Genomic DNA, 24,562 nt, shown 5'->3' on the forward strand with positions numbered 1-24,562 from the left:
TGAAAAACATCTTTCCTTTCACCTATATTTGGTTCTGGAACAGATAATTGACTTTTCAAATTAATATTGTTGTAATTTTCCTTCTCACTCACGCTAATAATGATATTAATCTATTTTCCTTGGATATTCCCTTCTAATGTAAATAATCTGCAATTTGCAATTAAAAAACCCTTCCTTCCTTCATCTTCAATTATAATCCTTCAATTTTTCCAAACCTTGGAACTTTTTAATTTTTAATTAACTCAAAAATCACAAGTTCACCTTTATAATAATTCCCTTGTATAATTCTACTTATAATAACTTTCCACTTATATTTCCTTCACTTAAATGTACTCAAACATAAATAATATAATATCCCTTTACACTACAATAACTTTTGTAAAGTCTTTTTTTTAAATTGGCCCTTTTTAAATAACTTTTTAATTGTTTGTGTGCTTCCACTAAATAAAATTGCACCCTTTGAAAAATGACGGCAAACTTTCATTTACATATATGAATCATTAGTTGGTGGTTGTAACATTAGTGAAACAAAAGTACATATTAGGAATTCAATTTGGTTGTACGAATGGAGTTAAATGGCAGTAGCAATAGGGTATGAACAATGATGGAACTAAATGGTGGCAGTGATGGGGTATGAACAACGATTTTTCTGCAATTTAATTAATGTCATGGACAAGCATTAATTCAATTGTAATTGTACAGTGTATGAAAATGTCGGTTCAGAATTCAATTATGAATGAATGGAATGGTGCGTATTGATTTGTATTGCCTTCAATAATTGCACGACACTTTAATTAAATAACTGCATGGCATAATCAAATGTACGACAAATGGATGATGTATGATAGGGATGGTGGGCAACAACAGTTGCTACAATAGGGGTGTTGGCTGTGGTAGAGCGAGTTTGGATGGCTGCAATTGGTACAGTTGCAGCAGGCAGTATGATGGATGTACAATGGCAACGCCTGAAACACTTTGCTCTCACTCTTATTTATTAATTTTTTCTTTTTTCTTTTAAATCCTTCTACAAATTTGGAGTGAGCAATTTTTTCTAAACCAGATTTCTAATTGCAAAAGCTCAAGGGCTAAGAACAGAGAACCCTGAAAAATTATGTGGTCCAAAATGCCCACAATTGCATTTCCAAGGGAAACAAAAAATTCTCTTACCCAAAGGTCTAGTGGCCAAAGGCCTGAATCAAACTTGGCTCTAATACCCAGTGAGACAAACAAAGTTTGCTCATACACCAAATATTCAGAATATCTGGAATATGAAATATCCATGAGGATGAATAATAATATATAAAATGTTTAAGTACAAATGATATGATGATACAAATGAAGGCCCCATCTATATAACTAGGTGGGATTCTCTTTCACGAACTATCATGTCCCTTGAGACATGTCCTTTCATAATTATTATTATTATTTTATACAAATTTATGTTCATAACAAAATATTATTTTCAAAGCAAAATAAATAAATAATGGGGTCACCATTCCCACCGGCAATTTGATTTGTTCCCTCTAGAGATTGGAATGACATCAGCAATGGATGTGTATATTAATTTATCAATCCCTCATCTGATCCTGATCAATGCAAAATTCATCCTTCATTCATCCCTTTGCTTACCCTTCTTTTATCTTGCATTCTCTCATAGCCAGCCATCTTGGCAAATTATTCAAATCATTTTATTGTTCACAAGATAATACCCATTGTCTATGAACTTTATTCAACCTACTGTGAATAAAATTTTAATTAAGATAAAAGTTAGAAGTTTATTGACTTATATTAACTTAATCGTTTTAATATGACACAATTTGACCCATCGTTTAAACTTTTAATCGATATATAAGTAATTTTATGACTTGTATAACATTACTATCTAAGGCAGCCCCTAGAGCAAGGTTAGCCCTTAATTCCACTCAATCATGATTATTCTCTCATAATATGCCAAAGGGATGGGTTCCCACAAAATTCTTTCCCTCAAACGACTAATCCAAACTCACAATCTAGACATTATTTTTTTTCAAGAAACTATGGTGGAAGTAGCTACAGCCAGAGCGAGCATAGAGACCTGGTTAAAGAGCTAGTCCTTTGTTACTTTAGATGCAGTAGGGCTCTCTAGTGGACTTCTCACCAGTTGGAACTCGGAGTTCAGGACGTTGGATTCCACAGCCTATAATAATGCAAATTTTGTTAGACTAATGATAAAGGAGCTTGGAATTGAATTATTGGTCCTCAACATTTACAATCCTTAAACAGAAACCCATTTTGGGATGGACTTCTTGTTTCTGGCACTCTTTCAAACCAAAATCTCATCACTAAGGGAGATTCAAACCTCACCCTTTCTCTTAGAGAGCTCTAGGGGACAAATCCATGGCCTGACACCCTCAGTGGCTTCTTTACAACCTTCTTCAAGCATCATCACCTGGTGGACCCTGAACCTATTAAAATTTCTCCTAGTTGGCAAAACTTTCGTGCAAATCATGATGTTGTGTCAAAAAGGCTAGATAGATTTTTGGTTTCCACAGATCTAATAAACTCCAGGATAATCACTAATCATGGGTATCCACTGGAGGCATATCTGATCACCTACCTGTTCTCCTTCCTATGGTGTTAGACTAAGAGAGGCCTCCTCTCCCACTTAGATTTAATCACTCCTAGTTCCATGAAGAGGACTTCAAAAAATTAGTGGACTCTTGGATACATATATATGCTTCACATCCTAATTCTTACTTGGTTCAATTTGCAGTGAACATCTCAAGGCTCAAGGCAGCCACAAAGCACCAGTCCTTCCTCTACAAGGAAAGACAACAAGCTCGACTAAAGGCAATAGAACAGGACATAAAATCCCTCTATGAAACCTCTTATGGGGACTTCTCAAAGGAAAATATTTCAACTCCCTGAACTCTGGGGTAGGAAAGACAAGCTTTGTTAGAAAAGGAGGAAACAGATTGGAGATTAAAAAGTAGATCCATTTGGATCAAGAAAGGGGATAACAACACCAAGTTCTTTCACCAGTTTGCATCCTATTGAAGGAACAAAAATTCAATTTGGGAAATCCAAAAAAGTGATGGCACTATGGTACATTCAATCAAAGACAAAATGTTAGCAGGGATCAATCATTTCATGGTTCTCTTAGAGGAGCCCATAGGCTATCCTACACAGAAAATCCTTGAGGTGATATCCAAGTTTGACCATGTCTTCACTGAGGAAATGAACCTAGCCTTGGAAGAGGAAGTTACAAAAAATGAGGTAAGAATAGCTATTTTCTCCATGGAAAAGGGGAAATCCCTAGTTTAGATGGTCTCTCAATTGAATTTATATTTTTTTTTATTTCCTCAAAGAGGACATTCTAAAGGTCATTTTGGAATCCCAGCAAGCCAAGGTGTTAGAAGCTATAAATTCAATGTGTCTCGCACTCATTCCAAAAAAGCAGGATGGGGAAACATTTGAAGACTTTAAGCTGATATCCTATTGCGATGTAATTTATAAGATCAACTCCAAAATTGTAGCCCATCGCCTTAACCCAATTTTCAGTCATATAATATCAGATGAGCAGTTTGGTTTACTACATGGTAGACAGATTCACAGTGGTGTCAACTTATCCTAGGACGCAATTCATTCAATCAAATCCCAAAACATTTCAGCAATCGCACTCAAGCTTGACTTATCAAAAGCTTTTGGCAGGGTTAATTGGACCTTCCTCTGTTTGGTTTTGCTAAACCTGGGTATGGGTCTAGCCAATGTTAACTAGATTATGGGATGCATTCAGTCGGCTTCCTTTGTTGTCCTCGTTAACGGAGCTCCTTCCCCTTTTTTCAAGGCTTCTCACAGTCTAAGACAAGGTTGCCCACTCTCTCTGCTACTTTTTCTATTGGTTGCAGAAGTACTCAACAAAATAATCCATGAGGCAATTTCTAGGACAATCTTTAAGGGAATTGAAGTGGCCACAAATCACCATCTTTCTCATATTTTATTCATGGACAATATTCTTATCTTCTCTGCAAATGATTTGGGTGAGTTGTCAGTTTTAATAAACATCATTGACTTCTTTTGTTCAGCTACTGGAATGCAAGTCAATGTAGACAAATCTTGCTTTAGACCCCACTCTTGACCGGAGCCGATTGCCACCCAGGTGGGTCTTTACTGCCCCTTCCCTCAAGTCTCTTTGGATGAGAGAATCAAATACGATTTTTTCTTAGAGCCTAATGGCTATAGGTTCGTTGATTGTTTATGGCTATATAAGAAGATTGAACCATGGATCTCCATTTGGGTAAACAAGCTCTTATCTAGAGGAGGTAGAGTGATTATGATCAAAGCAGTCCTTGAAAGTATCCCAGTGTATTGGTGTTCGATTGCCTATTTCCCTAAAAGAATTCTCTCAAGAATCCACAAAACTTGCTCTCATTTCCTATGGGTTGATTCAAGGCAATCTGGCGGCATCCTTCTAGTCAAATGGGACAACATCGCCCTCCCAAAGAAATCGGGACGCTGGGGTTTCAAAAACATATTTCTTTTCAGCAAAACCTTGGCCATGCGTAGCCTGTGGGATTTTGTGCACAATACTTCACTATGGGGAGGGTCCTTAAAGAAAAAATTATAAATATCTTCCTGCCTTATCCTTTGAAGATTGGTTCAAGCATTATCAAAAATTGTCAAAGGGCTCCAACGTTTGGAAAGCTCTTGTTCTTGCTTTCCTCCCCATTGGAGATTGGACTATTTGGCACATTGCAAACGAATCAAAGATAAAGTTGGGCTTGGACCCTTGGCTTGGGATGGGGAGAATTTCAAACTATCAAATGTCCTTATTGAATGCCTTCATCAAGCAGGGTATTATGTACTAGCTAACACCAAGGCACAAAATCAACAAGAATGGGGTTGTGTTAGATAGAAATCCGACATGTTTCTAGGACTAAATGGCTAAGAGAAGGTACAATGGGAATCATATATAAGGCTTCAGGTTTCAAATTTCATAAGGCTAAGAGATGATATAGAGAAGGGTTGGCAGTGCGGAGGACAAAAAGAGCACCTCGGGGTGTTGATTCAACTTGGGATTAGCTATGATATCTTGGTTTAGCAGAAGCAGACTTTTGTCGCATTCAGTACAGTAGAGGCGAACTATATCGTAGCCAGTGTCGCAAGTCATGAAGCAATGTGGCTTCGAAAGCTTCTTGCAGCACTATTTGAACACGTCACTTCATCTGAGACATGGTACAAAAGGGAGCATTAAAGCTCCAGTACATATCCACAAACGATAAGATTGTGGTTATTCTCACCAAGCGTCTATTTACAATGAAGTTTGTATACTTCAGAGGCAAGCTCGGCATGATGCAGAATGTCTCCCTCATTGAGAGTGAATGTTGATGTCTTTGTAAGATTGGGCAAATATTCTCCCACAAAGTCATGTTGCTTGGACTAGTGGGGGAATGATACATTCACTTGAGAAGCCATGTTGATTTGGCTGGGCCATGCTGATTTGGCCAGGGGTGAATGGCCCAAGGGCATACCTTCTCTTGAGAAGCCATGTTGATTTGGCTGGGTCATGCTTATTTGACCAGGAGATATTGATGTGTTCACCTGAGAAGCCATGTTGATTTGATCAGGGGTGAATGGCCAAGGGGCATAACTTCTCCTAAGAAGTCATGTTGATTTGGCTGGGTCATGCTGAATTGACAAGAGGAGATTGATACATTTACCTGAGAAGCAATGTTGATATGCCCAAGGGCAAATGGCCTAGGATACTCACATTGCCTCCTCTAGGATGGAGTGATCTATATCTATAGGCATGCATGTGAGGAGATACTACATCAACATAGCAAGCTCATGAACTTTTCTTGTGGAGGAGAAATTTTAGCTAAGCGGAAATATGTTTGCGGCTAAGGAGAATACCTCCTTCACTAAGAGGCAGTGTTGATTTTTGTGTAGCATCGAGAGGTATTCCCGTATGGCTAATGGTCTCCAAGTTGGCCTAGCTGAATTATGATAAAATTTATTTTTTGGAGTGACAAGTCGGCCCAGGAAGGTGAAGGGACATGTCCCTTGGGCTATTTTACCTCCATTTGACTTGTATATATAGACATTGTGATGCCTCATTTCAACACTAATGAAGAGCAAGTTTTCTCTATCACTCTTATTTCTCTTGGATAGACGCACGTGTTAGAAGAAGGAAGATTTTTTTACAAACAAGTTGGTTTTCGTTTTGGGCCAAGTTGACCACAATTGACTGAGTTTGACTAGGCATTGATCAAGACCGCAGTTAACCCCAGGGCCACAGTTGACTGCAGACTTTGACTACAGTTTGACCAAAGTTCATACTATAGTTGACCGAGACTTTCGCTATACTTTTAACTTTGGGTTTGACCAAGTTTGACTAAAATTCATATAGTCAATATTGACTATAGTTAACCATGGAGTTTGACCAGTTTGACTGCAAAGTTCAAAAGTGATTTTTGATAGAGTTGACCAAGGTTGACTAGCATGAGTTTGACCAAGTTTCACTGGTATTTGACTTGGATTATTGGCAGATATTTCTAGACAAATTGATTTGTAAACCTTGTTAAAGAATAATTTCTCCTACGTTGAAATTTGGACAGTTATGGGACAAATTTCCCAAATACCTGAAATGAAGCCCATCTTGCCCCAAAAAGAGAAAATTCGAAAGTGGGTAAAGATATATTATAAATATTAATTGATATGACAAAATTATTTGGGAAAGCAACTTGGTAAATTTAAAAGGATTTTTGTTAATATGTCATTGGCAAAAATAATGAAAAGATCAAGTTGGCTTGAGTGAGAAATGCCCTAGCTAGGGCTAGTCGTTGCACCTCATGATTAGTATAAATAAGGATCTATTGAAGTTTATTCAAGGCATATCGAATGGACAAGATCATTAACTAAAATCTGAGATTTTGATGGCAACAGTGGTTCATATTCTTTATAGATCGTATATTTTTCTATGGTTCGCATTTATATTTCTTTGTGGCTCGCTATCTATTTCAATAGCCCGCATCATTTTATGAGGCACGCATCCATATCTCAGTGGCTCGCATTACTCTTATTTAGTGGCTCGCATTTATGTTGTAGTTCGCATATATTCAGTGGCTCGTATTCTCTTTTCTCTATGGCTCGCTTATTTTTGTGGCTCAATTTGATGGCTCATAATTCTCAATGGTTCGCATAATTATTTTTGTGGTTCATTTTGTTTCTTTATAGCTTGCAATTTACTATGGCTCGCATCATTTATTATGGCTCGCATTATTATCTTGGGCAACTCGCTTTCATTCTGTGGATCACATTATTCTATGACTCCCAACTCTTTGTGGCACGTAACCCTCTATTTTTGTGGCCTGTAACTCTTTGTGGCTTACATCATTATTTTTGTGGCTTGATTTGTTTCTCTATGGTTCCCATCATTATTTTTGTGTGATGTTCACTCCCTTGATAATGATAATGACAGCGGTGAGGGACACGATCTATGGCAGTGGTTTTGACAGAGATACCTTTGATATGGCAGTGACTATGCATGGCAATGACCTTCGATATGACAATGACCTTGGTATAATAGTGATCTTTGAAATGGCAATGATATGACAATGAACTTGGTATAACAGTGATCTTTGAAATGGCAGTGAGTCAATGACTATGTATGGCAATGACCTTCGATATGACAATGAACTTGGTATAACAATGATCTTTGATATGGCAGTGACCTTTGATATTATAGTGATAACAGTGACCCTTGATATGGTAGTGACCTTGTTATAGTGATGTGGTTTATGACAGTGTACGGTAATGGCAGTGCATGGCAATGTTACTTGTCCTTGTATATGACAGTTATATGACATTGAAGACAATGATACTTATGGTTGTGTTGTCAATGCCACTTGAGGCAGAGATCTACGGAATCTACAATGATTTGGAGACATCCCTTCTAGTGGTCTCTTTGCTTGACATATGAGGATCATGTATGATCCATGTTTGGCCCTAGGTGGCCTAATGTGATGTAAGACTTGTTACCCACTACCTCTGGGTAGTATGCATAGGAGAATTTTTTTCTCCTAGATGGTCCTCAGTTGGTAGCCAACAGCCCCTTGCAGCCACCAGACAGCTTGATGTGCCATTATCTTCACCACATGAGCCAACCATGTGGTCCCTCGCCCGTCTATTATGATTGTATGTTTGAAGGTGGGCCTCCCGACCCCAAAGGTATGGCTTTTCATTAGTATAGTTGAGTAACTTTCCTTACTTATCATGGACACTTTGGGGCATAGATTGGTGGGGGGATTCGGCAAAAAAAGTGGGCTAGGTTTGTACTCTTGTCTCCTCCGCTAGATTTGGTGGTTACCCTTGTATCCTAGTCCCATGGGATCTCCTTTACTGGCCATTAGCTTTAGGGTTGGCACTACATAGGAAACCTCGACTTTGGTTGTGTGGTCGCGCTTCCCGACACCATATACATCACACTCCTTTCCGCTCTTCTACCCACATTCATCATTTTCCCATTCGGGTCCACATGTGTCCGCTAGGTCCACATAGGGTTAGCCTCCCCCTCCCCTCGTCTACAACTTAGGTCGGGCTTGGAACAATGCCCCAAAGCTTGATGCGGCTAAAAAGAAAAGAAAAAGCATAATTTGGCCACTCTCAACAGGGAATGTACCACAAAATGCAAAAGATGGTCGGGACATACAAATTTAGCATGTGGGCAAAAGTCAAACATGAGCTCTACTCCTTATTTATGGCCATTACCCTGGTTCCTATAGGCCCTAGATGAACCCCCACCACATTAAAGAACCCATGATTGTTCCAACCCCAAGTGGGCAATGAAATGCCCCAAATGCCCCACCTCAAAAGTGGGTACCTATTGCTACATCCTACACATCATGCTCTCATCCCTTGGAGCCCCGACCAATTATGAAGAAAAATCAATCAAAGGCAAAAGTCACATGAAGAAGGATGGAAAAACAAAGGTCAAAGTAACTCATGTACCACAATTTGCTCCCTCCACTCATATACCAAGGTATGGGCTTCCCTTATTATACCTACCCTTGTGCCATGGCATGTGGCTTGGAGCATCCCCTTGATTCCCACATTGTTCCATCACTATATCATTTGCCACCTACCACTTAATGGATATACCATGGACATGTCACCCCTTTTAAAGGTTGAAACCATCTAACAAGGTCCTTGATTAAACCCCTTATTGAGCTTGGAGACACTTGCACATGCCAAAGCCCACTATGGAAGGGCATGCCACCATGAAGTGCCCCATTGATTCCATGACTAGCAAGCTCTTTTACTTGCTTATTCTAATGATTTGTTGTATTGGAGGGCAAGAGGATGCATTGGATCTTATGCAGTTGCAGGTGGGTCTCCATTTGGGGTTTGGTCTCCCTATACGGGGTCCTAGCCCTCCAAAGGGCCACGTTGGCACTTATAGGGTCAGTGTTGAGACTCGAGAGCCATGGGCCTCCACCATAGCAGAGATTACTTCATGGATCCCTAGCACCGCTCATTGATTGCTTGTGTTCCACCTTTTGGTTAAGGATGATGCACCTGGTTCACCATGCCCAGCTAGCTCCACACTTGCACCACACACTTGGCAGATGTTCCAGGGTCCAGATGAGGTTGCGTCTCACTGCAAGACACAAAGGGAGAGCTTATGTCATCATCCTGGCCCTTACAGATGGTTTACAAGCATTTTCGATCCACTTGGAGACCCATGAGGATGTCCTTGTGCCCCCACACCCACCTGGGAGCACCTCAGTGACTTACTTGAAAAACAAGGGGCCAACCCCTTGTCCACCATGTTTGGAGTCCATTTTTTTTATCATGGCACATTTTGGACTTCATTAGGCCTTCTCAATGGCCCAACAACGCATTTTATTGATCATTCTACCCTCTTGAGAGGCTTATTTTTATGTTATTGAGCTATCTTCGTGGGATGTCACGAAGGGATGTTATTATGCACATTATTTTATTATTTGGGGCTTAATTAGGCCAAATAGGCAAATCGAACTCATTAGAGATGGTATAAATAGATGAGAGGTGATTCATTTCTCTGATCACCACTTGGATTTGTGTTTAGTAGCTACTTGAAGAATTTCGCATTCCCTTTTGGAGGACGAGTTTGTTTGCATGGATGAATTTCGATGTATGGATACTATTCTCTTGGTCTTCGAGCTTCATTATTGTCATGATTTGATGATTAGATATACTCTTTGTACATGTAAGTGATCTATTTTCATGTTTATTCCTATATTTATCATATCACATGAATGTTGTTGGGGTTTTCGCTAACTAGGTCTGAAATTTACTACTATTTACTACGAAAATGTGGGAATTTTGATCCTTTGAAGCATTACATCATTTCATGTGTCATGTATGAATGGGTGAATGTTCCTAGAGGTTATTTTATTTGAATATGCCTTGATAAGTCATCAAACATTGCACATCAAAGTATAAAGTGTTTAGGTAGCTACTCTCATGCCCAATTGCCATGTGAAGTTGCCTAAAGGCCTCCTTGATTGGGTATAGTCTCTCCAAATCACAAATTCACCTTGACTCCATCTCTCCCAAAGGCAAGGCACTAATCCAACCCTTGGCGGTCACTTAAAAGAATATATTTCTCACCTTCTCCTTCTCTTTCTAGGCCTAGCCCTAATAGGTCACCTAGGGCATCCAACGAAATTTATTGTAGCCATCGAAACACCTCAATTTTTGGTCCACTACTGCGTCGGGGTTATCTCTAAGGGCCCCCCAAATTTGAAGCGATTCTGATGGTGTGATCCCGAGATATAGCAAGCCCTAATTGAGAGACCATTTCTTGCCCTAGGTTTCCCTTGGCTATTGTCCTCATTTGGATCATTGTATTCATTCCTCAAAAGAAAATTTGTCATTTGATCCTCTTTTCTTCCCTAATTAGGTCAAGCCCCTCCTTGGTCAACTCCATACCCTTGACCTAATTTTGGGTCCACTTGGTTGTGTGGTCCAACAACTTTACAACTCTAATTTCACAAAGAGCCCAATTCTCCATTAGGATCCTTAGGTCTAGGAAGCCCCTTGTTAAGGCATATCCTCCAAACCTAGGCTTAAGAATCCTCTTAACCCTTCCCAAAGAGCCCATCAACTTGCTTTTGAAACAAGCAAGCTATCTAATTGAGCCTCTCTTGTGAATAGGCCTTAGGAATCACTCTCTATCCATTCATAGATCCATCCTTCCTAGTGATCCCCCCCCCTATACTGGGTCTCCTCCCATCAATTAAAGCTTGTAAAGAGCAGGGAGGCTTAGCTAAGGTGACAGTGGGCTATCTCTCCATTGTTACCCCTTGACCTAGTAGCTGCTCTATAAGATCCCCTCATTGGACCCCTGCTAGTTTGAGCGGTAACATTTTTGGCGTCATTGTCGGGTACACAAGACGTGTGTCTTGTTCCCATAAGACACTACTGATATATCCTTTTGGCGACTCCATTAGAAGAACGAAGCCCTAGTTCTTTATCGAACTTCAAAGTCAATGCTTGTAGGGTGAAGCAAGCATCTATCAAGCATTTCAAGTTCACCCTGGAGCCTCCAAATCTAGAGTCTTATAAAAATTTACATGGAAATAAATGGATTATTGGAGAAGACTATTTTATATGTTTCAAGATGATGACCCTCGACCCGATGGTCATGAGGAGTTTGATTCCCCTCTTGATGAATCTCTTGGGAGCCATGAAATTGAGGAGCCTTCCCAATGCCCTGAAAGGGGGTTGTGGTTCTTCCTAAGATATGATGATTGCGGTCCACCTTGTTCCTCCCCTGATAAACAAGATGATGTGATTATGGATGTGTATGAGCCTTCTAGCTCTTCGTGCCATGAGGAGGATATGCACGAGCTTGCTATTCATCGAAAATTTATGAGTTTGGTTCTTGAGTTCTCCATATGCTCGTTGCAAGAAAGGTTGCACAAGTTAGATTTGTATCCTCCCTCCTCATCCATGACCCTTGATGCATTGTCCTCAAGTGTTCCTACCCCGCCACCCTTACCATTCATGAAGCAAAGCTTGCAATGGTAAGAGTGATATTTAGGTCCCCTACCTCATGATGATTCATAAGGGAAAATGTCTTTATATTGATTTAATAATATGTTGGTTACATTGACTATATAATTACACTTAGCATTTGCATAATGTAACATGCATGGTAGACTAGAATGCATTACATGCTAATTTTCCCATTAGAACTAACATCATATGATATTTTCATGATAGAGTATTTGCATTTAGATTAAATTTGCATTTTCATTTCTTGTTGATTTTGTGGCCTAATACCAAGTATGGTTGACCATAAGACACCACAAAAACATGTCGCCCCATGTGTTTGGCCTTTGATATGTGCAGGTAACAAGTTTGTGGTACCAAGAGATAGTTGGTGTTCTCATGACCTCCCATTCAAGTAGCCTTGTGCACCTTTCTGAAAGCTCATGTCCCAGTTGGAGCCAATGGTTACCCACTACCTGTGGGTAGTATGCATAGGAGAAATTTTTTCTCCTAGATGGTCCTCAGTCGGCAGTCAGCAGCCCCTTGCAGCCACCAGATAGCTCGATGTGCCATTATCTCCACCACCTAAGCCAACCATGTGGTCCCTTGCCCATCTGTTATGATCGTATGTTTGAAGGTGGGCCTCCCGACCCCAAAGGTATGGCTTTTCATTAGTATAGTTGAGTAATTTTCCTTACTTATCATGGGCACTTTGGGGCATGGATTGGTGGGAGGATTCAGCAGAAAGAGTGGGCTAGGTTTGTACTCTTGTCTCCTCCGCTAGATTTCGTGATTACCTTTGTATCCTAGTCCCGTGGGATCTTCTTTACTAGCCATTAGCTTTAGGGTTGTCACTACATGGGAAACACCGACTTTGGTTGCATGGTCCCGCATCCCGACACCATACATCACTCCTTTCCACTCATTCTACCCCCGTTCATCATTTTTTCCATTTGGGTCCACATGTGTCCACTAGGTCCACATAGGGTTAGCCTCCCCCTCCCCTTGTCCACACCTTGGGTCGGGCCTAGAACGATGCCCCAAAGGTTGATGCAACTAAAAATAAAAGAAAAAGCATAATTTGGCCACTCTCAACAAGAAATGTACCACAAAATTCAAAAGATGGTCAAGACATACAAACTTAGCACGTGGCCAAAGACAAACATGAGCTCTAGCCTCTACCCCTTATTTATGGCCATCACCCTGGTTCCTATGGGTCGTAGATGGCCCCCTCCACCTTAAGGAGCTCGTGATTGTCCCAACCCCTGGTGGGCAATGAAATGCCCCACCTCAAAAGGGGGTACCTACTACAGCACTGCTACATCCTACACATCTTGCTCTCATCCCTGGGGGGCCCGAGCAGTTATGAAGAAAAATCAATCAAAGGCAAAAGGCACATGAAGAAGGGTGGAAAAACAAAGGCTAGAGTAACTCATGTACCACAATGTGCTCCCTCCTACACTCATATACCCAGGTGTGGGCTTCCCTTATTATAGCTACCTTTGTGCCATGGCATGTGGCTTGGAGCATCCCCTTGATCCCCACTCTGTCCCATCACTATATCATTTGCCACCTACCACTTGATGGATGTACCATGGACATGTCACCCCCTTTAAAGGTTGAAACCACCTAACATGGTTGTTGAATAACCCCCTTATTGAGCTTGGAGACACTTGCACATGCCAAATCCTACTATGGAAGGGCATGCCACCATGAAGTGCCCCCCCATTAATTCCATGACTTGTAAGCTCTTTTACTTGATTATTCTAATGATTTGTTGTATTGGATGGCAAGGAGACGCATTGAATCTTATGCAGGATTGCAAGTGGGTCTCCGTTTGGGGTTTTGTCTCCCTATACGGGGTTTTGTCTCCCTATACGGAGAGCCATGGGCCTCCACCATAGCAAAGATTACTTCATAAATCCACAGCATCACTCATTGTTTGCTAGTGTTCCACCTTTTGGACGAGGATGATGCACTTGGTTCACCATGCCCAACCGGCTCAACACTTGCACCATAAACTTGGCAAATGTTCCAAGGTCGAGAGGAGGATGTGTCTCACTGCAAGAGATAAAGGGAGGGCTTATGTCATCATCTTGGCCCTTATAGATGGTTTACAAGCATTTTCGATCCACTTGGAGACCCATGAGGATGTCCTTGTGACCCCACACCCACTTGGGAGCACCTTAATGACTTGCTTGAAAAACAAGGGTCCAATGCCATGTCCACTATGTTTGGAGTCCATTTTTTTCACCATGGCACATTTTGGATTTCATTAGGCCTTCTCAATGGCCCAATGACTCATTTTATTGATCATTATACTCTCTTGAGAGACTTATTTTTATGTTATTGAGCTATCTTGGTGGGCTTGTCACCAAGGGATGTTATTATTGCACATTAGTTTATTATTTGGGGCTTAATTAGGCCAAATAGGCAAATCGAACTCATTAGAGATGATATAAATAGATGAGAGGTGATTCATTTCTCTTATCATCACTTGGATTTGTGTTTAGTAGCTATTTGAAAATTTTGCATTCCCTTTTGGAGGACGAGTTTGATTGCATGGATGAATTTTGATGTATGGATACTATTCTCTTGGTCTTGGAGCTTCATTATTGTCATGATTTGATGATTGGATATACTCTTTGTACATGTAAGTGATCTATTTTCATGTTTATTCCTATATTTATCATATCACATGAATGTTGCTGGGATTTTCGCTATCTAGGTCTGAAATTTACTGCTATTTACTACGAAAATGTGGGAATTTTGATCATTTGAAGCGTTGCATCATTTCATGTGTCATGTATGAATGGGTGAATGTTCCTAGAGGTTATTTTAATTGAATACACGATAAGTCATCAAACATTGCACATCGAAGTATAAAGTCCTTTGGTAGCTACTCTCATGCCCCAATTGCCATGCGAAGTTGCCTAAAGGCCTCTTTGATTGGGTATAGTCTCTCCAAATCACAAATTCACCTTGACTCCATCTCTCCCAAAGGAAAGGCACTAATCCAACCATTGGTGGTCACTTAAAAGAATATCTTTCTCATTGTCTCCTTCTCTTTCTAGGCCTAGCCCTAATAGGTCACCTAGGGCAATCCAACAAAATTTATTGTAGCTATTGAAACACCTCAATTTTTGGTCCAATACTGTGTTGGGGTTATCTCTAAGGGCCCTCCAAATTTGAATTGATGCCGACTGTGTGATCCCGAGATATAGCGAGCCCTAACTCAGAGACCATTTCTTGCCCTAGGTTTCCATTAGCTAGTGTCCTCATTTTGATCATTGTATTCAATATTCAAAAGAAACTTTGTCCTTTAATCCTCTTCTCTGCCCTAATTAGGTCAAGCCCCTCCTTGGTTGGTCAACTCCATACCCTTGACCTAATTTTGGATCCATTTGGTCGTGTGTGGTCCTGCAACTTTACAACTCTGATTTCACGAAGATCATAAAGGTCAATTCTCCATAAGGATATCCTTAGGTCTAAGAAGCCCCTTGTTAAGTCATATCCTTCAAATCTAGGCTTGAGAATCCTCTTAACGCTTCCTACGGAGCCCATCACCTTGCTTTTGAAGAAGCAAGTTATCTAATTGAGCCTCTCTTGTGAATAGGACTTAGGAATCACTCTCTATCCATTCATAGATCCATCCTTCCTAGTGATTCCCCCCCCCCCCCCCACACCATACCGGGTCTCCTCCCATGAGTGAAAGTCTGTAAAGGGCAAGGGGGCTTTGCTGAGGTGACAGTGGGCTATTGCTTCATTGTTGCCCCTTCACCTAGTAGTTGCTCTATAGGATCCCCTCAACGGACCCCTGCTAGTTTCAGTGATAACAAGACTTATGTCTTGTGATTATTGTACATTGTATCTCACCTGAACATTTGATGAATATCTAAGAAGAATAATTTGGCTGGGCTTCCCCCTTGTGGGGTTTTGCCCTGGTCTCTGACCTAAATCATGGTGTCTCTTTTGTGTATGTTTTTCTTCCTCTGTTTCGTTGCAATGTTGATGCTATTGTTCTCTCTATATAATTGCTAATGATGATATGATGTTATGCGGTGAATGTAATGTGAAAATGTTGAAAATGTTTAGAAATACAACTATCTACAGCAGTAAACAATCTAGCCCCTATAATTAGCATCCTAAAGAAAAGTTGTTGGGTTTTTTTCCCGAATTTGGGTTTCCCAGTGTAGAATTATTGTTTCTATTGTGCATGCCTGTGTTTGTGTGATCTTTATTGTTTCCATTGCATTTATTGTTGAGATTTTTCTGAAGTATAACTCTTCAATGATAGAAGAGGCAAAAAATACAGACTGAAAATCATTAGGAAGTAATTACCTAGCAGTAAATTGTATCTACCATACATCTTGTAGAAAAATCAACAATATTTTGGTCGTATCTTAATTTTGCAGAGGTTTGCTGATTTTTACCGCTATTTTCTCAATTTCGACAATCTCTTGGTTTTCCGAACCCTTGTCGATTTTATCTCGATAACAATGTTTGCAAAATTGAGTCAAATACACTCCTGGGCATGGAGCAAACAATAGAGCAGTATTCATAGCTTTGCAAACCTAGTTTGCTTCACTAAAAAGTGTTAAAAAACTTCAAGTGTTGGGGGACTCCAAACTGGTTATCAATTGGACCAATAATAAGGTAGCTATTGAAAACACATATTTACAGCTGGTCCTACAGGACATAAAGAAGCAATTCCAACCTTTGAATGGCTCTCTTTAAAGCATGTGCTCCAAGATCTTAATCACATAGCATATGGTTTATCCAAAGAGGCCCTGGCTTTGGCAGTAGGGACCTTTATGGTATCGGAAATCATGGACGGTGTGGAGCAGGATCAAATGATAATTCATGTGCTGTCTTTTGGACGGATCATATCTGTTTTCGCTGTCTGATTTTCTGGGTATGCACTGGTATTTTTTGCTGTCAGCACAGGTCAGTAGACTCAGGTTTTGATTCTGAATGCAAAGTTTGACCATACTGAGAGGTTATCAGAGGCTTTTCAGCACAAAACAGTTTTGTAGCGATGAAAATCCTTATTCAAGGACTGTTAAAGGAGAAAACCGTCCATCTTGGACAGAAATATATATATATATTATGACTATAAAGCCTTTTTTCTTCTAAAAAAAAATCTATCATTTTACTTCTATAACTTTATATAGTTTCTATATTATATTATAAGTTTATAATTCAACTTAATATAATTAATGTATTAGATTAATTATTATTGATAAGTAGTATACATTAATTATTTCATACAACTACTATAAATTGCAGATGTATATATAAGTTTTATATATATATATATATATATAGTTTGTTTTTATAAGTTTTATTTTAAAAATCAAAAAACAAAAAACAAAAAAAACAAAAAATATATATATATATTGTTTATACCTGCCATTTCCCTGCTGTATCCATGTCCTAGTTTTTCAAAACTCTGACAGATCCACATCCATCTTTGAGTCCTGGTAACTTAGCTTTTTATGGCTAAAGATCAACAACACTCAGATTTCGGATCTAACCTAGACAAGGATACTCTCCCAAAAGCCACAAAAAGTGGTGCATAATCTGGAACTTACAGTGGAAGATGATCCCCACAAGGATAATCTGTAAACTGCCATGGATATTCCACCGGACAAGTTCGTCACAACAAATCTGTGAAAATAAATTGATATCTATACTATGAAGGGTTAATTCTTCTTAGATTCCAAAATTGTTATTATTGTGTTTTATGTTTATGCATGCAATAGATAATATGTGGAAAATAGAGAACAGGTAAATACAATCACTCACAAACCACAATGAACACCAAAATATGCTTTGGGAAATCCTTTCAGGAGAAAACCCAGCTGGAAGGTGAGCCTGCTCTTGCTCTGTTTTGTCTGGAGTGGAAATGCTACAAGTACAAAGGAAAAGCAGTGACTCTTAATGGAGTTGTCTGAGACCTGTGGCCCATGGGCTGCTACAGAACACAAACCCCCTCTATTCTACCCTCTCTATATCCACTCTAACCAAACCTAATCTATTATGCAACAAAATTCACTTGAACGGAATAGAACCCCTTTTCCTCCTAGTGGCTTGGTTATAACACAACACAATAGCCAACTAGGGGTTAGATTTGACCCACTTAACTCGCAACATGACTTACAATGCAATCCTTCTAGAGTCTTCTTCATAGTCCCCAGCGGGCTAGCTCCTTTTCCATGAATCACAGGTGTTGACGTGGCATCCTCTAGAATTATGGTGATCAATCATGATAGATCAACTTCTAAGAGGCATAACTTTTGCATCCAAACTCTGATTATGTCTTTCTTGGACCGTTGAAAAGGTCTCTATGCATAGAATAGCATCAAGGAATGTGGCACTTAAGCGGAAAAGTTTTACCCCCAAAAAACATCATTTGAGGCCTCAAACTGGCCTGAAGTAGGTTTCAGATTCCAATTCTCCAAATTGAGTCCCACCACTAAAACTGCTTTTGTAAGTTGATTCCTCCAATTTTTCCACTCTGAAAGCAGCAAGATGGATAACAATTATATAGTGATCCAACCCAGATCATACCTCCCCATTCTAGAAGGCTTTTGGTCCACAAAATACTTTACTAGATAAGGTGAGGAAATTCTCCCTGTACTTTCTCCTTGGAGTACCATTGAGCCTTTCACGGATGTTGTCCATTCAACCTAATTTGTTAGAGGTCATGTTGCCCCTGTCTTGTAGTTCAAAACCTCTTCTACAAAATTGTATCCTCTGTCAACTTTGCCTAAGCATCTAGAGCTAATTCCTCTATGGAAGGTAGTACCTGCTCCTCTTTTTAATCTAGCATGGATGGCTCAGAGAGTTTTAGATTTTCCATATTCACCACTAAGTAAGTGCGCATGGATGCGAGGAGACTAAGTCTATAGGTATTATCTCCCACCTTTTCCAGTATCTCAAAATGACCATTGCAAAGCCTTGATTTTCCTACCAGGACTCTATAGCCTCTCCTTGTTCAACTATAACCATACTTTATCTCCCACTCTGAATAGCTTCTTTATTCTATGTAGATCACGCCTAGCCTTGTACTTTTCTATGACTTCTTTAGTGTCTCCTATACTTGCAGATGGATATGCCTGATCTTCTCATCAAATTTCTCTGCACTTGAAGCATCCCCTGTGAGATCCTCCCCCACCCTCCTTGTTGTCTATATGCAATATCCAAAGGTGAAGGTGGAAAATATCCACAACAAGTTTCAAATGCAGACTTACTAATAGAAGTTTAGATTGCTCTGTTATAAGAGTGTTGTATATACTAGATTTGCATCCCAAGTCTTCAGATGTTTCTGGTTGTAACCCCTCAAACATTGCACCAAAGTCCTATTGACTACTTTTGTTTTCCCATCCATCTGTGGATGAAATGTTGCATACCTCCTTAACTTTGTGTCCATATTCTCCAACAAAGTAGTCCAAAATGCACTGAGAAATCTAGTGTCCCTATCTTAGGTAATGCCCCTTGGTATCCCAAAGTGCACACAGCTTCTTGCTTGTTGATGGTCTTTTTATAAGGCATGAGAACGCACATCTTGTTAAACCTATCAACTACCACAAAAAAGTAGTCATGTCACTTCATGGTTGTTGGTAAAACTCCCACAAAGTCCATGGAAATGTTTTTCCAAGGACAAATGGATACAAGTAAGAGATGGTATAGACCATGTTTCCTATCACTAGGCTTGATAGTACAACAAAGTATACATCCTCTTATGAACCGAGCTACATCTTCTTGCATTCAGGGCTAGTACACATACCTTTGCAAATTGGAAATTGTCTTCCCTACACCAAAATGCCCTGCAACCTTGAAGGTGTAAGCCTCTCTAATTACTTATAGTCACTCACCCTTAGGAACACATAGCATGTCAAACCTATAGAGTAAACCATTTGGGAGATGATAGTCAATTGTGTTATCTACAATGCCTGCATGACTATGGCATTGCAACTACTGAAACACTTCCTTGAAGTCCCCATCCTCCGTATATGCATCATGGGTGAAAAGCTCAATGTGCATCAGAGTTCCCAAAGTTGTAATTTTTTATGTGGGTGGCCTTCAAAACATGTTAGCCAACTTGTTTGTGTTACCCTTCTTGTACTTGATCACTAAATAACACTGTTTAAAGAACCCCAATCACTTGTAATGCCCGATCTGTTGTAACTTACTTTGGGCTTGCAGGCACTGTAGTGGCTTGTGATCTATGTGGATGATTATCTCCTTTCCCATCAAATAGCGTTTCCACTTTTTGACAGATTGTACTAGGGCATAGAGCTCCTTGTCATAGGTAGGGTAGTTGAGAACCACCCTATGAAATACTTTTAGAATGGTGGCATACAGGCTGTCCTTCCTGTATCAAGGCCAATCCAATAGCATATCCACTCGCCTATGTCTCGATTCAAAGGACAATTGCAAGTTTGGTAATGCAAAAACCAGTGCTTGAATGATTTTCTTCATCTCCTCAAAGGCCTTTTGCTAACCACTCCCCCATTGGAAACTCTTGCCACTAGCTATTATGGCATGGAGTGGTGTAGCTAATGCTGAAAATATGAATTTCCTCGGGTACTATGTTGCCCCAACGGAACTTTTAACCTCAAAAACATCAATAGGCACATGCCATTTCATGATGGTCTCCATCTTGGCAAGGTTTGTCTTGAGCCCCCTCCACTAACCATATACCCTAAATACACCAAAGATTGTTGTGCAAACTCACACTCCTTGAAATTCGCTAGAAATTAGCATTTCTTTAATGTATCTGGTACCTGCATCAACATGTGAGATGTGCTCCTCCCATATAGCACTGTATACCATTATATCATCCAAATAAACAGTAACAAATCAATCTTATCATTCATTAAACTCATGAACGTAGTGGGTGCATTGCATAGAACAAATGGCATGACTAACCACTCATACAAACCTTGTTTAGTTTTGAAGGTGGTTTTCCCAGAATCGTATTCTTTGACTTGAACCTAGTGATACCCTGATTTTAAATTGTTAAATTTTATGGTATGTTCTATGCTTAGAGCAGTTTACTTATCTTTCTTATCATTATCCACAGATTAGCAATCACAAGTACATAAGTAAAGTGCAGATAGAACATCAAACGATCAACATCAAACAAGCCAAGACAAGAGACACAAGATGTGGCGGCTAGCCAGGGACAAACCCCAATATGGGGAAACCCTTTCATCAAATCTTCTTTTATCTTCAATAATTCAACATAGAGAAATAGTACATAAATCTGATTTACATCAACAGCAGCAAACCCTAGATCAGCAGCATCAGCATCATCGGCATCAGCGGCATCAGTATCATCGGCATCAACCGGCATCATCATCATTGGCATCATCGGCTTCAACGGGATCATCGGCTTCACCGGCATCATCGGCTTCAACGACATTATCGACTTCACCGGCATCATCGGCTTCAACAGCATTATCGGCTTCACCGGCATCATCGGCTTCACCGGCATCACCTTAGGATCTCTCCTCCTAAAACCCAAAGACAAGTAGAGAGAGGAAGAGATCCAAGTGTGTGTAGAAATGACTTGAAGTCATCTTCTATTTATACTAAAACGTAGAGGTTGAATAGACATGACGTTTGGGCTTCTTGAGCCTACATAAGTTGTAGGTTGGCGTGATAATAATTCCATAATCAAAAGAAATTCATATCTCCATGAATACTTATCGGAATCGGATGATCTTTAGATCAATCCTACACCTCTCGACGAGAGGAATCTAATAAAAATATTATTAGCCATGAATAAAATGACCCACATGAAGTTTGGCCCTAGTTGCCAATTTTAACATAAATCCAACTTAATGAAATATTATGCTTGGTGCAACTAATCCAGCAGGTCATCAATCATGGGCAAAGAATACATGTTCTTGAGTGTAATTTTTTTTAATTCCCTGTAATTAATACACATTTGCCAAGTCCCATCCTTCTTTGGCACAATTATGATGGGTGATCCACATGGTGAGGTACTTGGTCAAATAACACCTTGTTCCAACAATAGTTACAATCGCTTCTTCACTTCACTTGCTTCTAAAATAGATTGTTTATACAACCCAATGTTTGACAATGTGGAGTCTAGCAACAACTAGATCTTGTGCTCCACCTCCCTCTTGGGTGGTAGCCCTTTAACCTCCTAGAACACCACCTTGTATGCCTGTCACAGCTTTTCCAATTGTTGTCTTTGTTCCTTAGTGCACCCCTCTAGGAATGCCTTTGCTCTTGTTGACTCTTCGACAAATTGATTTTCTCTTGAAAACAGTAAAACATACTTCTTGCTAGAACTTCCCAATTTCTTGGCTCGGTTGGCACTTACCAATGAAATTTTAGACTCTCCTTTATGCGTGTTGATGATAAAGGATTTTCCATCCTTGATGAGGTGATATTGGTTGTATCTCCACATGAAGATGGTATCCCGCATGTACATATAGGGACTCCCAAACACAACTCCACATACGTCAAGTGGAACTACATCCAATTCTACTTCATTAATAAAATCAACAATTATAGCACATTTTATTTTACACCATTTTGTTACCTTGATTTCTACATCCTTATTTACCCATCCCAATGGATATGAGCGAGTATGATCGTGAACCTCCAATACCATTTTGTTGACCAGCGCTATTACAATGAGATTCTCTTACGATCGTGCATCAAACAAAGCCTCATTTTTTGTCTTCTTGACCTGTATCTTTATATGAAAGAGTTTGGTCATCTCCTTCTCTTCGTATTGCTGAAGGCTACTCAAATTCACCCCCTTTAACATTGATGTGTAGCAAATCTACTCATCCACGTCCAAGCTACTTTCCACCTGATCCCTCAAATCTATAGCTATGAAATTTATTTTCCGTGTGCCTACGATTCTTTGAGTTGAGCTCTAGATGCAATTTCTAGCACTTCTCCTTTGTGTGACCATCAATGTTGAGTGGTTGCATTGATTGCTAGGATCTTTCCACTGGTGTGTTTGGTTGCAGTCTTCTTGTCTTTTCTTCCTTTCCACTTCTTCCCTTCCTTGGAAGCATCCTTGTGTTCCTTATACTCTAAACTACTTTATTTCCCTTTGTTTTGGCCTATGTTTTCCAAGCATTGTGCCTGTACACAAACCTCATCCATTGCTTTGGATTTGAATAGCATCACTTGCTTTCACAAATGGCTTTATAGACCCCCCAGATACTTGAGCAGTACATCTGGGTTAATGGGAGAGACACCCAACATTATTGCTATCTTCCGAAATTATGTCATGTAGCATGTACACTTCTTTCCTTGAAGTAATTCCACTAAATCCACTCGTCCTCTGCACACCCAATAGGGTATAATTGTGACTTTTTGAGAGTTTTCCAATAGTCCCACTTAGTTACAAGAGGATCCCCCTCCAACCTCAAGGTTTCCATGCAGCTTGCCCACCAGGTCAAAGTATAACCTTCTCATTTCAAACAAGCAAATGAAATTTTGTTTCTCATCTCTATGTGAAGAACACTAAAGTAAACCTTCAATTGCTTCAACTAGTGATTTAGTTTCAAAGCATCGATCTCACATTGATATGGCTTGATGTCTACCTTTTTTTTCCATCTTGAAGAGAGACTGTGAATGGTTCATAGTGCTCAAACTCAACTGCTCTTTTTCGGGTTTCTTGGACTCCTTTGCTTCTTCAAGATCCCCTAGTTTCTCCTCTAATCTGACCTCTATGTTGGAACCTCCATCTTCTCTAAACAACTTGATCTTACTGGTTAGGGCTGCCATGAGGAGGCACACATTACAATTTATATCTGCGACTTGCGCTTCCAACGATGCAAACCTCTCCTCTGTTGGAACTTGAGGGCTATCGTTAACTGATTTATTGGCCATGCCTAGGGTTTTATGACTTTCTGTTTAAACTAATCTAAACCCCTGCAACATTCCACCAATACCCAAAGAAACTTGCTCTGATACCAATATGATCTGTAAACAACCATGGATATTTTGTTGGACAGTTCGTTACAGCAGATCTATGAAAATAAATCAAAATTTATACTATTAAGGGTCAATTCCTCTTAGATTCTACATGTGTTATTATTGTTTTGTCATTTATACATGCAATAAATAATATGTGGACAATAGAGAATAGGTAAATACAATCACTCACAAACCACAATGAACACCAAGATATGGTCTGGAAAACCCATTCGAGAGAAAACATAGCCCAAAGGTGAGGCTGCTCTCCACTCTTTTGTCTACAATGGAAATGAAATCTTAACTTTAGTTAACAATGGTATGTTCTATGCTTAGCACAATTACTTTAATGTTCCTTTAGCAGCCCAATGACAATTTCCAATTTAGATTTCCAATAGCAATCACATTAACCATTAATCACATTGACAGTAAAAGTATATAGAACATGAAACAATACACAGAAGACAAGCCAAGACAAGAGAACACCAGATTTGGCGGATGCTAGGGAAAAACCCCAAGATGGGGAAAACCCTTTGATCAAATCTTTTTATTATTATATCAAATG

The 24,562-nt window shown here is 39.7% G+C and overlaps 1 protein-coding gene across 1 annotated transcript in view; it reads right to left on the bottom strand.

Moving 5' to 3' along the window:
* Positions 1-24,562, bottom strand: part of LOC149224569 (TRAF-type zinc finger-like protein) — an 85,563-nt gene that overhangs the window by 33,176 nt on the left and 27,825 nt on the right. The gene's annotated exons all lie outside the window — the stretch shown is intronic.

The sequence above is a fragment of the Pinus tabuliformis genome, chromosome Q, assembly GCF_031772625.1.
Source record: "Pinus tabuliformis cultivar Carrire ecotype Pingquan chromosome Q, CPIR1, whole genome shotgun sequence".
In the NCBI taxonomy this organism is placed as follows: Eukaryota; Viridiplantae; Streptophyta; class Pinopsida; order Pinales; family Pinaceae; genus Pinus; species Pinus tabuliformis.